The 13,126-nt window shown below is 46.9% G+C and overlaps 1 protein-coding gene across 5 annotated transcripts in view; it reads left to right on the plus strand.

The window, feature by feature from the left end:
- Positions 1–770: 770 nt before the first annotated feature.
- LOC130117513 (growth factor receptor-bound protein 10-like) overlaps positions 771–13,126 on the plus strand; it is a 145,248-nt gene continuing 132,892 nt past the window's right edge. For all 5 annotated transcript variants that reach the window (XM_056285607.1, XM_056285606.1, XM_056285602.1 and 2 more), the window contains exon 1: positions 771–1,035. The gene's annotated coding sequence lies outside the window, so the exon portion shown is untranslated. The remainder of the gene's footprint in view (positions 1,036–13,126) is intronic.

Here is a 13,126-nt window from a genome sequence, read left to right on the forward strand (position 1 = left end):
CCCTGGCCTCCAAACTCTCCAGATCTCAATCCGATTGAGCATCTGTCATCTGTAGGATGCGCTGGATCGACAAATCCGATCAACAGAGGCGCCACCTCACAATTTACAGGACTTGAAGGATCTGCTGATGTTTTCATGCCAGATACCACAGGACACCTTCAGGGGGTCTTGCAGAGTCCATGCCTCAGCAGGTCGGCGCTGTTTTGATGGCACACGGAGGACCAACGGCATATTAGACGGGTGGTCATAATGTTTTGGCTCATCAGCGTAGAGTTAAATAGTGTTTCTAGTGTTAATAACAAATGTTTCTGGCGTAAATCTTCGACTTTTATTTTGTGTGCATGATCACTGGCTGACCTATAGTACAGTATGCTGTATTTCACAGCGAGTTTTCAACAAAAACGCTACTGACCCTGAGAAACATAGATATTAATAACAATAGCAATGAAATCGCCAGGACATACTCTGCTTACTAATTCTAATGGAGAATAAGGCAGTTTCTGAACACCTAAATGTCAACGTCCAAGAGAGGAAAATACACGAGATGCTAAGCTGATGCCCTCATTTCCTCCCCTCCTCTCTTCCTTTACTTGCTCTGTCCGGGGCGAGAGGAGAAAACCCGAGGTGTGCGTGCGTGTGTGTGCGTGTGTGTGTGTGGGGGGGGTAGGATGGATGGAAGGGGAGGGGTGGGGTGGGGTGGGGGCAGGGGTGGCAGCGGGGGGCACAAATGAGGCGAGCCTCTTTGGGCGTGGTTACGTCGGTAGGGGAGGAGTTGTTTGCCCCGCGCGCGCGTGTATGCATGCGTGTGTGTATGCGTGTGTGTGCGTGTGCGTGTGTGTGTGCGTGTGCGTGTGTGTGTATCCTCCTCGGTGTATGAGATGAGCTGCCTGCGGTCTCCGCCGCCGCTCCGTCTCTCGGCTCCCTCCAGTAGAGAATGGTCACACCGCGCCGCCGGTCCTAGTCTCTCATTCAGCACTTTTTTCCGACTTGTCTTCTTCCTTATTTGAGGTCCCGTCAGAGTGGCCAGGCTCTGAGGTGAGTATGCGCTGCGAGATGATGGCTCTCGCCCAGTTATAGGCGAGAGTGGATGTAGACGAAGTCACGTATTCAGACTAAGCAGTCTTGTTTCTCGGGCGTCGGTAATAAAAGTTGACTGTAATGTTGTGATGACGCGCACCGCTTTTTGCGGCGTGGGGACACGTGTGCGCATTGCGCGTAACCGTGTCCGGCAGGATCTGGTGCCATGCTTTTGCCAGCGGGGAATGGGAAGTGTGTGTGTGTGTGTGTGGGGGGGGGTCGAGGTGGTGTTTCAATTTCTAAAGTTTTCCTGCGTTGGGTGATACCGGTGGTTATTACGTCTGACACGTTTATTCCGACTCCTCTGTGTCCTCCGTTACTGTAAAGCTTCCATGTTAGACTTGTTAGCCCAGTGCTGATAAGCTGCAAGATGTCGTGCGTTTCTGCATGTACCTTCTCCACATCATATGGCTTTCGTTTTTTATTATTCCAGCGTCTGTAGAGCAACGTTATTTTGAACCTTACTGCCTGCAATGTGGCGGCTTTGTTTACCATTGCGTAACTGCAGTCCGCAGCTTCTCTGTCTTTCGTGATTTCTATCCGAAAACGAGCGGTGGGCGGTGGGTCCCCGTGTTGCTTCGCCTGCCCCCCGGACTAAAGGAGTTTCACCGGTCTCGCCTCATCCTTTTGGCAGCGTTTGCTTTTGGGGGTGGGGAGAGAGAGGTGGAGAGAGAGAGAGAAAGAGAAAGAGAGGTGGGGAGAGAGAGACAGAGAGAGAGCAACACAGAGAGAGAGAGAGAGAGCAACACAGAGAGAGAGCGAGAGAGGCGTTTTCCCATGACCACTCATGTGGCCTATTGAGTGGGGCAGATACAGTCATTGCTGGTCCATTACCTGTACCACTCAACCTCCCTTGCGTTTCATTGCTCTCATAAGGTTGTGTGTAAAAACTATATGGATGTTTGAATAGGCCAATGTGCCCTGCTGTAAAGTAGCTCGGTCATGTCATGTCGATATTCCAATACCTCGCGAGCTGATGTCATTTTACGATGTTGTCGGTAAAGTCCAGCATCTGTGCACGCTGTATGATCACTATCTAACTTATTTTGCAAATGGATCAACAATGCAAGACTTTGATAGACAGCTGAAATGCCCCATCCTTTGGCCACTATTCCCACCTCAGTTTCGTTATCGGCTGAATTTTGTAGATTCAGCAAAAAGTTGCATAATTGTCCACAATTGAAATTCTCAAGAAGTGTGTTTTAAACATCGATCAGGGCTTAGAGAGACTGTTTGAAAGTGGAGGCACAGGATGGGGGTGGTTTGGGGCTGATTAATACATAAGCTGCTATTTCAGGACACATATTGAACAATGCACACAGGCAGAGAAAGCCTATGGGAGATAAAGCATTCTGTATCACATCTCTACAAAATTATCAAGGCAACCACTCCAGAGTCATAAGGTGAAACACACAATCTGGCAAGCAAATGACTTTCCGCACAGCTTTGGCAACATACCTCATCTGATTGATTGCATACCTTGTGCATGCATGCCCTGCTACATGTCAACCTCTGTGTATTTTTCCAAGTCGTACTTTGATGCTAAAGTGTGCTCATAGTTTTGCTTTGTTTTGTTTTGTTTTGTTGTCCTTTTTTGAGGATGTGATTTTTCACACACTCAATGTATTTTTTCAAGATTTCTGCCTTTTTTTTTTTAATTTTGTGGTCACATCCCTGCTCACGTGGCGACCTCACACCATTCTATCTGTGGTTTCTTCCACCTCCCTCAGCTCCAGTCTTGCTATTTCAAGTCCATGCTCTGTAAGCACAGGCATGATGGGGCATGAACCCTGCAAAACTACAGGCTGCCAAAAGGCTGCTGACTGCACATATTGCTCGTGACTATACTTAATTTAAGTTATAGTTAGCACAGACTTGTGCACCATCATAAAAGACATGACGGCGAGAGACGTACTTTTCTGTGCTCCATCAGTTGTTAGTAAGTTGTTGACATATAAACTAGGTTGTAATTGTTTTTGGCTCCTGGTGAGTTGTTGCATGGTCAAACTTCATCAACATTTTGCACCTGCGTTACTACCTTGCAGCGTGCATTTAAATTTCACTTGAAAAACGGGAAATGCTGCTTTTCTCTTGTCTTTTATTGTATGCATATAGTTTCAGCTTTCACCCAGGCGTGAACATGCCATAGTTGTCTGGTAGTGGTGGTATAAGAGCATGTGGTCCTGCCCTAGGCAGCATTCCATTGGGCCTTGCATCAGCCAACAGTCATTCAGCGGTGGTGAGGCTGGGCCTATACACTGTTAATACCCCCTCACTGATGTCATGACACCATTAACCCAAGCCCGCTGGGGAACAGCAGCACAGTTCATGTCAGTCGTCTGACTCTGGCCAGCTCTAAAAGCAGAGCGAGCGCCATGACCATCTGCTTGGTCAAGCAGTCACCATGGTCACAAAATAAGTTTGACTGACGGCACACTTGAGCCTGCATTGCGTCAGCGCTAAATGACTTTTTGCTCATGGTAGCCATCTGAGAAATACTGACTTTAAACGTCCCTATCTGATCTGATGTGGTGTTTTTGTAATAAAATGGTAAGTTTGTTGCCTAGTTGCTTTGTGAATGATAGTGCTGTGAAAATTAGATTATTCTGCGTATCTCCATATCTACTTAAAGGCTGGGCATGGTAGTCCATATTTTGGGTAAATTCAACAATGATAATGTTTCAGATTCTCATATCATGACTTGTCTGATGTTCTTGTTTTTCTGTTTTTTATGTATCGTAGGGAATTTTCTTAATTTGGTACAGGCTTCAAACTGTTGGCCCACAAAACTGTGTGCAACACGCGGCACAGCGCACTGCAGAGTTTGTAATTAAAATAACCACAACTTGGCAGTTCTAGTGGCTAATTTAACCACTTGTAGGTTACATTACAGCTCAATTAATGCTTTATGTACCTGGTATCTCATCAAGATACAACCGCTGAGTAATCGCTGTTTGGTCAGGAGACGTCGTTTCTAAGAAGCTTAGTGCCTGCCAGAGGGAGAAGGTTGTGGTATTATTTTGACCCCTCCTTCCCCATACTGTAAATACAGACATGTACAAACACCGCCTTCCCCTTGTGACCTAAGGTGATGCAATTCTTGCTTGTCTAACCACCACAGTGTACAGTGGATTGAGTTTCTCAATGTCTGGACTCAGTCCAAATGTGGCTGAAACCCAAGGCCTTGTGAGGGGCAAGAATGTTGCCTTTATGATGCAGGTAACCGAACACCTCGGGAGCCACCAACCGCCGTTAGTGGAGGGAATGTGGTGTGGATGCATGGCTATATGCATAAGTAAGCCATCCGTTCTTATCGCTTTCTCTCATTTATGCTCTCTTGCTCTTATCTTTCGTTGCTCTCTCTCTCTCTCTCTCTCTCTCTCTCTCTCTCTCTCTCTCTCTCTCTCTCTCTCTCTCTCTCTCTCTCTCTCTCTCTCTCTCTCTCTCTCTCTCTCTCTCTCTCTCTCTCTCTCATGCTCGCTCGCTCTTGAGTTTCACGGTACCAGCTGGAATCTGTGATGTAAAATCAAAACAAAGCACGGTTAGGTGGCTCTGGTAGATGTACCGTACCAATGAAAACAAAAAGGGCTTTATTTCACAGAAATAGTTTTCTAAGAAAAAAAAAACACAACTTCAGAACAATACTGGCCTTTTCGGACTTTTTTTTTTCTGCGTATAAATATTGAGCACTGTCCCAAACCTCATTCTGATTCTGTCTCACACCCTGAAAATGGCACTTTTGCTCCTCCATCTGTGCGCTTTTTTTGTGCATAATTGCATTTTTTTTTCTGCACCCTGGTTTTCTAGTGTTATTCCCAGAATTAGATGTGATTAGGACTTAGAGTAGTGTACTTTGGTGCCTAGGACTACGGAGTTACGCTAAGTCCTTGTTAATGTGATTTTTCTTTTTTTTTCAGATGAGTAAGTTTGTGAACATTCCCAAGAGTATGAGGGTAAAATAAATCCTTATCCATTTTCCTTTCAAGTGGCCACTTAGAATTTAATCCTCCTACTGATAATAAGCTAAATGTTTTTATGGTACTACATCACCTGCCTAATGTTCAAGTCAGAGGTCATGAATTGTGTTTTTGTGGATGGTGGTGCCACTGAAATACAAACCACATCACACATACTTCGTATCAGGGCATAATGCTCATCTTATTGGCTTTATCAAGGTTGTTTTTTCCACGACAAGGCCAGTTAACAATGACTACACAATCTGTATGTATGACTGCGTGACTTCACCAGTATTCAGCTTCCACATTAATTCCGTCATCTGAAAATAAACAGTATGCCACAAAGAGATAGAGACCATGTAATGCTGAGACTAAAGAGGAATCCATCTAAAATAGCTGTTCAGGGCCCACCATGGCAGCCAACTTGTGCGCAAGCAGGCACTGCAGCTCCCATGCCCCATCCATTCATCCTGCCCATTGCATAAGACGAGCTCTCTCAAGCAGCCAAATGAAATCCTCATCCAATTAGGCACTGTCCACATTTCCAAAAGGCTTTTCCCTCAAGAGAGTTGTGCTATTCAGCTCCCCCTCCCCGGCATGACATCAGACCCTCTCTTATAGCCCCACTTTACGCTACTGCTCCCAGATAATGAAAGCTGCCAATTAATGAATAATCAACATGTGCAACAAGCACGTCCAGAGAGGAGTGACCACCATCTAATCCGCTGATTATAACAAAGAAAGACAGAGATGCTCTGTTCGACTCTCTCTCACTTTATCGCTCTCTCTCTCTCTCTCTCTCTCTCTCTCTCTCTCTCTCTCTCTCTCTCTCTCTCTCTCTCTCTCTCTCTCACTCACTCGCTCACTGAGACTCACTGTTTTTGTGTAGAAGTGCTCTAGAAATGTATATGTTCTCCATGCTCACCCGTGCACCCGCATACCGTGCATCGCACCTGGACTCCAGCCAATTTGAGAAGAGTAAAACTTGATCATTGCAATAAATTGCACTGTCGGTGGCAGAATTGATTGTGATATCCAAAACATTCAATTTGTAATGGTATTCATTCTTGTTTATTTTGTCAGCTTAAGTGCTGCCAGCATTTTTTTTTAGCGCTCATTTGGTGACCAGACAAATCCCTATATAATTCTGTCTTTGAAAAATACTCAACATTTTTTGATTGTCCAAACTGATGGCTTGCCTGGAAGTTCAAGTGGACTTACACTCGCAGGTATTGGAAGAGCTTGCACACAGGTCAGGAAGGGGACAGATCAGGAAAAAAAAAGAAAAAAAAGGCAGACCAATACAGTTCAGTGGTGTAGAGATGCAGCCCCTCTTATCCACCCTCAACCCCTCCCTGTCTCATGTATACATTTCCATAGGTCGCTCTGCAAAAAGGAAGTTTTGATAACACTCAGTGTTGCCCCAAACACTCACTTAAGGTGTCTGCCTAGTTCAAACATGTACAGCACAATAACTGACCTCCCCTCTGGAGAGGTTGTATCACGGTCACTACTTTCACTTCAATGGCTTCCCGGCCGGTCCCCAGACACTGAGTTGGACCCGTGCCACCACTTGAATTAAGATGCTGTTTATGTTCCTGAGCGCAGCACTGCAGGATGGGATGGGGCTGGAGGGGGGGGGTAGAGGGAGGTGCCTTGGCAGGGTTGGGGTCTGCAGTAGCTATGGGTCTAATGTTGGGTGACTTGGGGGGGGGCTGAGGAAATGTTCGGTGGGTGTGGCTCTTGAGAGAGGCATTCAGACAGTGTCATTTCTTTTAATATAGTAAAGCGGAGGCTGTCAGGGATGTGGATCCCTCCTACTCCTGTAAGGGTTATGTTTTTCACATTGATAAGGGATGTCAAACACTATCCTCTTTCATCAACCTTTTAATTGGCACTTTAAATCCGGCATGGGCTCTTGACAAATGACAGCAGTATTTAAGAGGAAAAGTGGGAAGAAGATGGGTGGTGGTGGTGGGGTAAGGTTAGTGGCTTGTCAGACATCTTTTTCTTGGTGGTTGTTGTTTTTTTTCTTTAAGTCTAGATTTGTGCAGTAATGGGTCATTTTCACAAGCACAAGGCTTCACATTCATTTAGCTATGGACATTCAGATCCAAGGGTTGCTCGGTACAGTCCCAGTTTTCTGTTTCAAGTGTTGGCCACTCAGCAATTTGAATGTCCACTCTTTAGAATAGAATAGATCTTTATTGTCCACTAGGGTGGAAATTTGTCTTCAGCTTACCAAGCACAAGAAACAGCAACATAAAGACATCTTTGTTTTTGTTTTGTGTCTTTCATCTTCACTCCACAGATTTTCTCAGCTGATCTTCACATGTGAATTAGCAACCTCAAAGACCCATTTTGGTGACTTTAATTTATTCTGAAATTGTTTTGTTTCCTCTGAACAAATTGCATTTATGCCACAATGATTTGACCACATCCAGCAGCCAGCACTCCCCAGAATAGTGGGTGTGCCTATTTTCTTCACCACTGACCTTTGATCGATGATTTGACAAGGAAGTCAAACACTGGTGAAGACATATGTGTGCAATGGAAACGCAGCCCTTCTTACATGTACTATAGGTCTACTAATAGCATTTATTGAAATACAGATTTCAATGCGAAAACCTATAGCAGGGCATCAATATCAACTTGACTTGTGACTGGGTTTTACAACGACAACGTAAGTGATAACCCCTGATCACCGGGGGTTAATACAGCCACCATCACCATCGGGCCTCAGCCATCGAAGGAGTAGGGCTGGGCAAGATGTTGATATTATATCGATATATTGATATAAGATATATCATCTGGGATTTTGGATATTGTGGAAATTGCAGGAAAGTAGAGACAGACAATTTCTCATTGACCACACAAACGCGTGTGTCATTTATTCTTCCATACAAAATCACAACGTGAGCAACATGGCGCTGCTCCACCCTGTCAACCTGCAAACCCTTTCTTAAAGGGCCCGTGTCTATCTAACACAGAGCATCAACCGATTATGGCGAATTGTGCCCATATAGTCCGCTACATACGTCCCCCCCAGAAATCACCATAATAAAAAAAAGTCAGCGTGGAGGGGGGCAGATGGCCCGGCTGCAACAGCTTTGTCGAACAGGTGCGGAGGCCGGGGTGCCTACAGTAGGGGCCTTAAGGACACTGCGACAGTGTGGCGGTAAGGCGGGGGGTGTGGAGGAACCTTAGGGGCCTTGTTGCGGGGTGGAGGCAGGGAAGGAGGGTGCCCCTGCCGTGGGGATTGGGCAAGTCCAACAGGTCGGTCCAAGTCCAGGTTAGCCAGTTTGAGGTGATCCACCGAAATTCACTCTGGCTTGTTGCCAATTTCCATGACAAAGTGTTTGTTCCTGGTCTCCAGGACGCGGAACGGCGAATCGTAGGGAGGCTGCAGGGCTCCACAGTGGGCACTGTGGCAGATGAAAACGTATTCTGCCAACTGCAGACTTGCAGGGATGTGAGACTGTTGGAGACTTTGTTGCTAAGTGGGGACCGATGTGGAAGCTCTGGCATTATCCAGGAGCGTGGTCCATTGACGGGCTGCAGACCAGGGAGCTGTGGTGTTGGGGACCCGCAGCGGCTGTCCGTAAACCAGTTCAGTGGATGAGGACTGGAGGTCCTCCTTAGGGGCAGTCCTGAGGCCCAGCATGACCCATGGGAGCCTGTCGACCCAGCTAATATCCTTGAGGCTAGCCCGAAGAGCGGCCTTCACAGAGCGATGAAACCGCTCACACAACCCATTGGCCTGCAGGTGGTACGCAATGGAGCTTCACCCCTACGCTCTCTGCGACTGCGTTCCAGAGCTCAGACGCAAACTGTGAGCCCCGGTCCGAGGAGAGGTCAGATGGGGTGCCGAACCGGGCGACCCAGGCCATCGAGTGGTCCTATCCCCCATGGTGAGGAGTTAAGTAAAGCCATGGGAGGGGGGCAGGGGGCCCACTAAGTCCACGTTTATATGGTCGAACCTCCTTTTGGGCACTGGGAACCGTGCCGGGGGGCTCTGATGTGGCAGTGCACTTTAGAGCGCTGACATTCCATGCAGGTGTCAGCCCAGTCTCTCATGTCTTTTTTAAGCCCGTGCCTGACGAACTTGGCTGCCACTAGTCTTTGAGACGGCTTTTTGCCAGGGTGGGACAGGCCATGGGCAGTGTCGAAAGCACTCCGCCTCCAGCCAGTGGGAATGATGGGTCGGGGACGACCCGTGGAGACATTGCACAGGAGCGTGGTGCCAGCGTCGTCGAAAGCCATGTCCTCTAACTGCAGCCCTGTGACAGCCGTCCTGAAAGCCTGCACATCCGGGTCAGCTGCCTGGTCAACTGCCATACGGGCATAGTCAAGACCCAAGTGGACGGCCCCCGCATGGCTCGGGAGAGGCAGTTGGCAACAAGGTTGGTTTTGCCAGCAACATACTGTATGTCCATGGTGAACTCGAAGATGTAGGAGAGCTGTCATTGCTAGCAGGCGGACCACAGCTCAGCCACCCTGGCCATGGCGAACATCAATGGTTTGTAGTCCACAAATGCCGTGAACTGGCGGGCCTCCGGCAGGGAATGGAAGTGTCGAACAGCGAGGTAGAATGCGAGGAGCTCCCGATCTCCGTTTGCTGGGGCGTAACTGTCAGCTGAAGAAAGCGAGCGGCTGCCAAGAGCTGTTCACCCACTGCTTGTGCACCGCCCTGAATGCGTAGTCCAAAGCGTCTGTAGTAATGGCGATCGGAGCCTTTGATAGGTGTGCCAGCATTGTTGTGTCAGCCAGAGCAGTCTTAAGTGTCCACAAACGCCTTGTCCCTCTTCGTAGACAAGTCCACAGTGTGTTTGGTGGCCTTGCCTTTCAGGGCCTCATACAGGGGTCACATGAGTTGAGTAGCTCTGGGATAAAGCGGTGGTAAAAGTTCACCATGTCGAGGAACTCCTGTAGGGATTTGATTGAGAGCAGTCGTGGTAAGTTCATGATGGCGTCCAACTTTGACAGGAGGGGTAGCTCCCTGTCTTTGGTGACTCGGTGTTCAAGGAAGTCAGTGGTTGTCAGCCCAAACTGGCACTTGGCTGGACTGACGGTCAGCCCGTGCTGGCTGAGCCGCTCGAAAAGAGTCCGGAGGTGGGACAGGTGTTCCGCTTTGGAGGTGCTGGCGACGAGGATGTCGTCTAGGTAGACGAAAACAAAACCCTCTCGCCCCACAAACCCTTTCTTAAAGGACCTGTGTCAGAGCGTCTACTGATTATGGTGAATTGTGCCCATATAGTCCGCTACAATATCGTAATGTGACATAATTGCTGTCTTTTCCTGGTTTTAAAGACTGCATTACAGTAAAGAGATGCAATTTTCTGAGCTTATTAGACTGTTCTAGTTGTTATATTACTTGTCTCTACCTGTTTGGACATCATATCCACATTACTGATGAGTGTTTATCAAAAATGTAATTGTGTAAACGCTACAATATCGTCAAAATATCGATATCAAGGTATTGGTGTTAAGTGTTATTATTTGATGGCGCCCTTACTCATTGTATTACGGTCCATTCGGATGTAACGTCGCCACGCTCTCAGTGTGTGACAGTATTGTAAGAGTCGGTAGTAGAGAGCTAGGACCGCCTGTATTTGCCTAAATAAATATGCCTAACGTTAAACGCTAAAGAGAAAACAGTCAAGCTTTGCGTATCCTCTGTACGCAAGGAGAAGATTGCGCACCCCAGCTCAAAAGGTTATGGGCCCAGGCAGAGTTGGACACAAGCTAGCATGTCGGAAGAAGTTTAACGCGAAGTATTACACGGAACTTCTACAGGCTATGTGGACCAGCTTGGAGATAAGTGAGCGTTTATATCACAGAGTTTATTAATCTGTGTTTATGTTCTTGGAAGAAGTTTTACGCGGCGTATTGTGCGTTAGCCAATGAAGCTAACAAGCTAGCTTAGCAAAGAAAAAGTATAGCACGCTAGTTGGCCACGGTAAAATTAGCGCCTTAGCAAAATGGCAAACAGCAACAGGAGTCTTGGCACCGCAGCTTTTGTTCGACGGGTCCGAAGATAAGTATGAACTTTGGGAAACAAGATTCCTAGGCTGCTTACATACTCTGAAGCTAAAAGAGACTACTTAACGTGAGCACACTGGCGCTAGCGAAGAACAGTTAGCTGAAGATAGGAGGAAGAATGCTGATTGCTATGCTGAGCTAATAAGACTGATAGATGATAAAAGCCTATAGCTGATAAGACATGAAGCCGCTGATGATGGCAGGAAGACTATGAGAATACTGAAAGAACAGTATTCCGGAAAAAGCAAGCCGCGAATAATAAGTTTATACACGTCGTTGACCAAGCTACGCATGGCGGACAACGAGAGTGTTACCGACTACATAATATGGGTTGACGATCTGATCATAGCAGCTAGTGACAACGGTGTACTGAAAAGTGTAAAGGTTCGACCGAAAGGTTCAAAATGAAAGACCTGGGAAAGTTGAAACATTTCTTGGGTATAGATTTTGAGCAAGCAGAAGGTCAAGTTAAAATGTCTCAGAAGAGATATGTGAGCAAAATACTGGAGAGATTTGAAATGCAGGATTGCAGGTCCAGAGAGACTCCATGTGAGCCAAAACTTGAGTACTCAGAAAAGGCTGAAAAAATGAGAAAGAGCCAAGAAAGTACAGAGAGGCAGTGGGAAGTTTAATTTACTTGTCCACATGCACTCGACCAGATATAAGTTTCGTGGTCAGTAAACGATCTCAGCACTTTGCTGAACCAACAGAAGAACGCTGAAACACTGTAAAACAAGTGCTCAGATACCTCAAAGGTACAGCAGAACAGGAGTTATGCTTCAAGAGAAATGACAGAGAGACTAGGTCTAAGAGTGTACAGTGACGCTGACTGGGCATCAGATGTAACAGACAGATGTAGTACATCAGGCTATTGTGTCAGTCTAAGTGAAGGAAGCTCTTTGACCTCATGGAAGACAAGAAAACAACCGCCAGTAGCACTATCTACTTGCGAAGCAGAGTACGTGTCCTTAGCATCAGCCATACAGGAATGTATTTACCTAGAACAGCTACTCAGAGGTATAGACAAATACCAATATGCACAAACAAAGGTGTACGAAGACAACCAAGGTACTATAGCCCTAGCCAGAAACCCAGTAAACAGGCAGAGGTTCAGGCACATTGATATTAAGTAGTACTTCGTAAGGGAAACTGTAAATAATGGAAAGATAATCTTGGAATACTGTCCTACTGAGCAAACGATCGTTGAGGTAATGACAAAGCCAGCCACCAAGCTAAAGATAAAGAGGTTTGCTCAGGACATGTTTGGCACGTAGAAGTGCAAAGAGTGTGTTCTCATTGTCAAGGTAAAGAAGAAGCCTTATTTTTGTTGTTCTGTTTGCGCTAAGAGCTAAGAGCGAGTGGGGGTGTTAAGTGTTGTTATTTGATGGGGCCCTTACTCATTGTATTACGGTGCATTTGGATGTGACTTCTCCATGATCTCAGTCCCATCCCCAAGCCACATGGTTTCCACCCGTAGACACCTCCACTCTCTCTCCACCACTGATCTTTCTTCCTCTGTTACCTCAATCCTTCCTACACCTGAATATGTCTCTCCTACCTCCTGACACTGCTACTGATCTTCTTCTCTCTACCCTCTCCTCTTCTCTGGACAATCTCTGTCCCCTCACCTCCAGGCCTGAACGTGCACCTCCACCTGCCCGTTGGCTGACTGACTCAGTACGTACTGACAGAAGGAGCCTGAGAGTGGCAGAGCACAAATGGAGAAAAGGCAAACTCCCAGAGGACCTTCTCAACTTCCAGTCTCTTCTTTCCACTTTCCTCTCCTCCCTCTCTGCTGCTAAGGCTGCCTTCTATCGCTCTAAAATCCTATCCTCTGCCTCTAATCCTAAGAAACTCTTTGAAACCTTCTCTAGACGTCTTCAACCCCCACCTCCTCCTCCTACTTCCTCCCTTCTCCCTGATGTCTTCGCTAACTTCTTTGACAAGAAGATAAATGACATCAGATCCTCCTTTTCTCACCACCCGGTTAGTGCTGCTTGCACTATCCCACCATCTGCACCCTCCTTCACCTCTCCATGTCCCACCCTATC

This window comes from Lampris incognitus, chromosome 9 (genome assembly GCF_029633865.1).
Source record: "Lampris incognitus isolate fLamInc1 chromosome 9, fLamInc1.hap2, whole genome shotgun sequence".
Taxonomy (NCBI): Eukaryota; Metazoa; Chordata; class Actinopteri; order Lampriformes; family Lampridae; genus Lampris; species Lampris incognitus.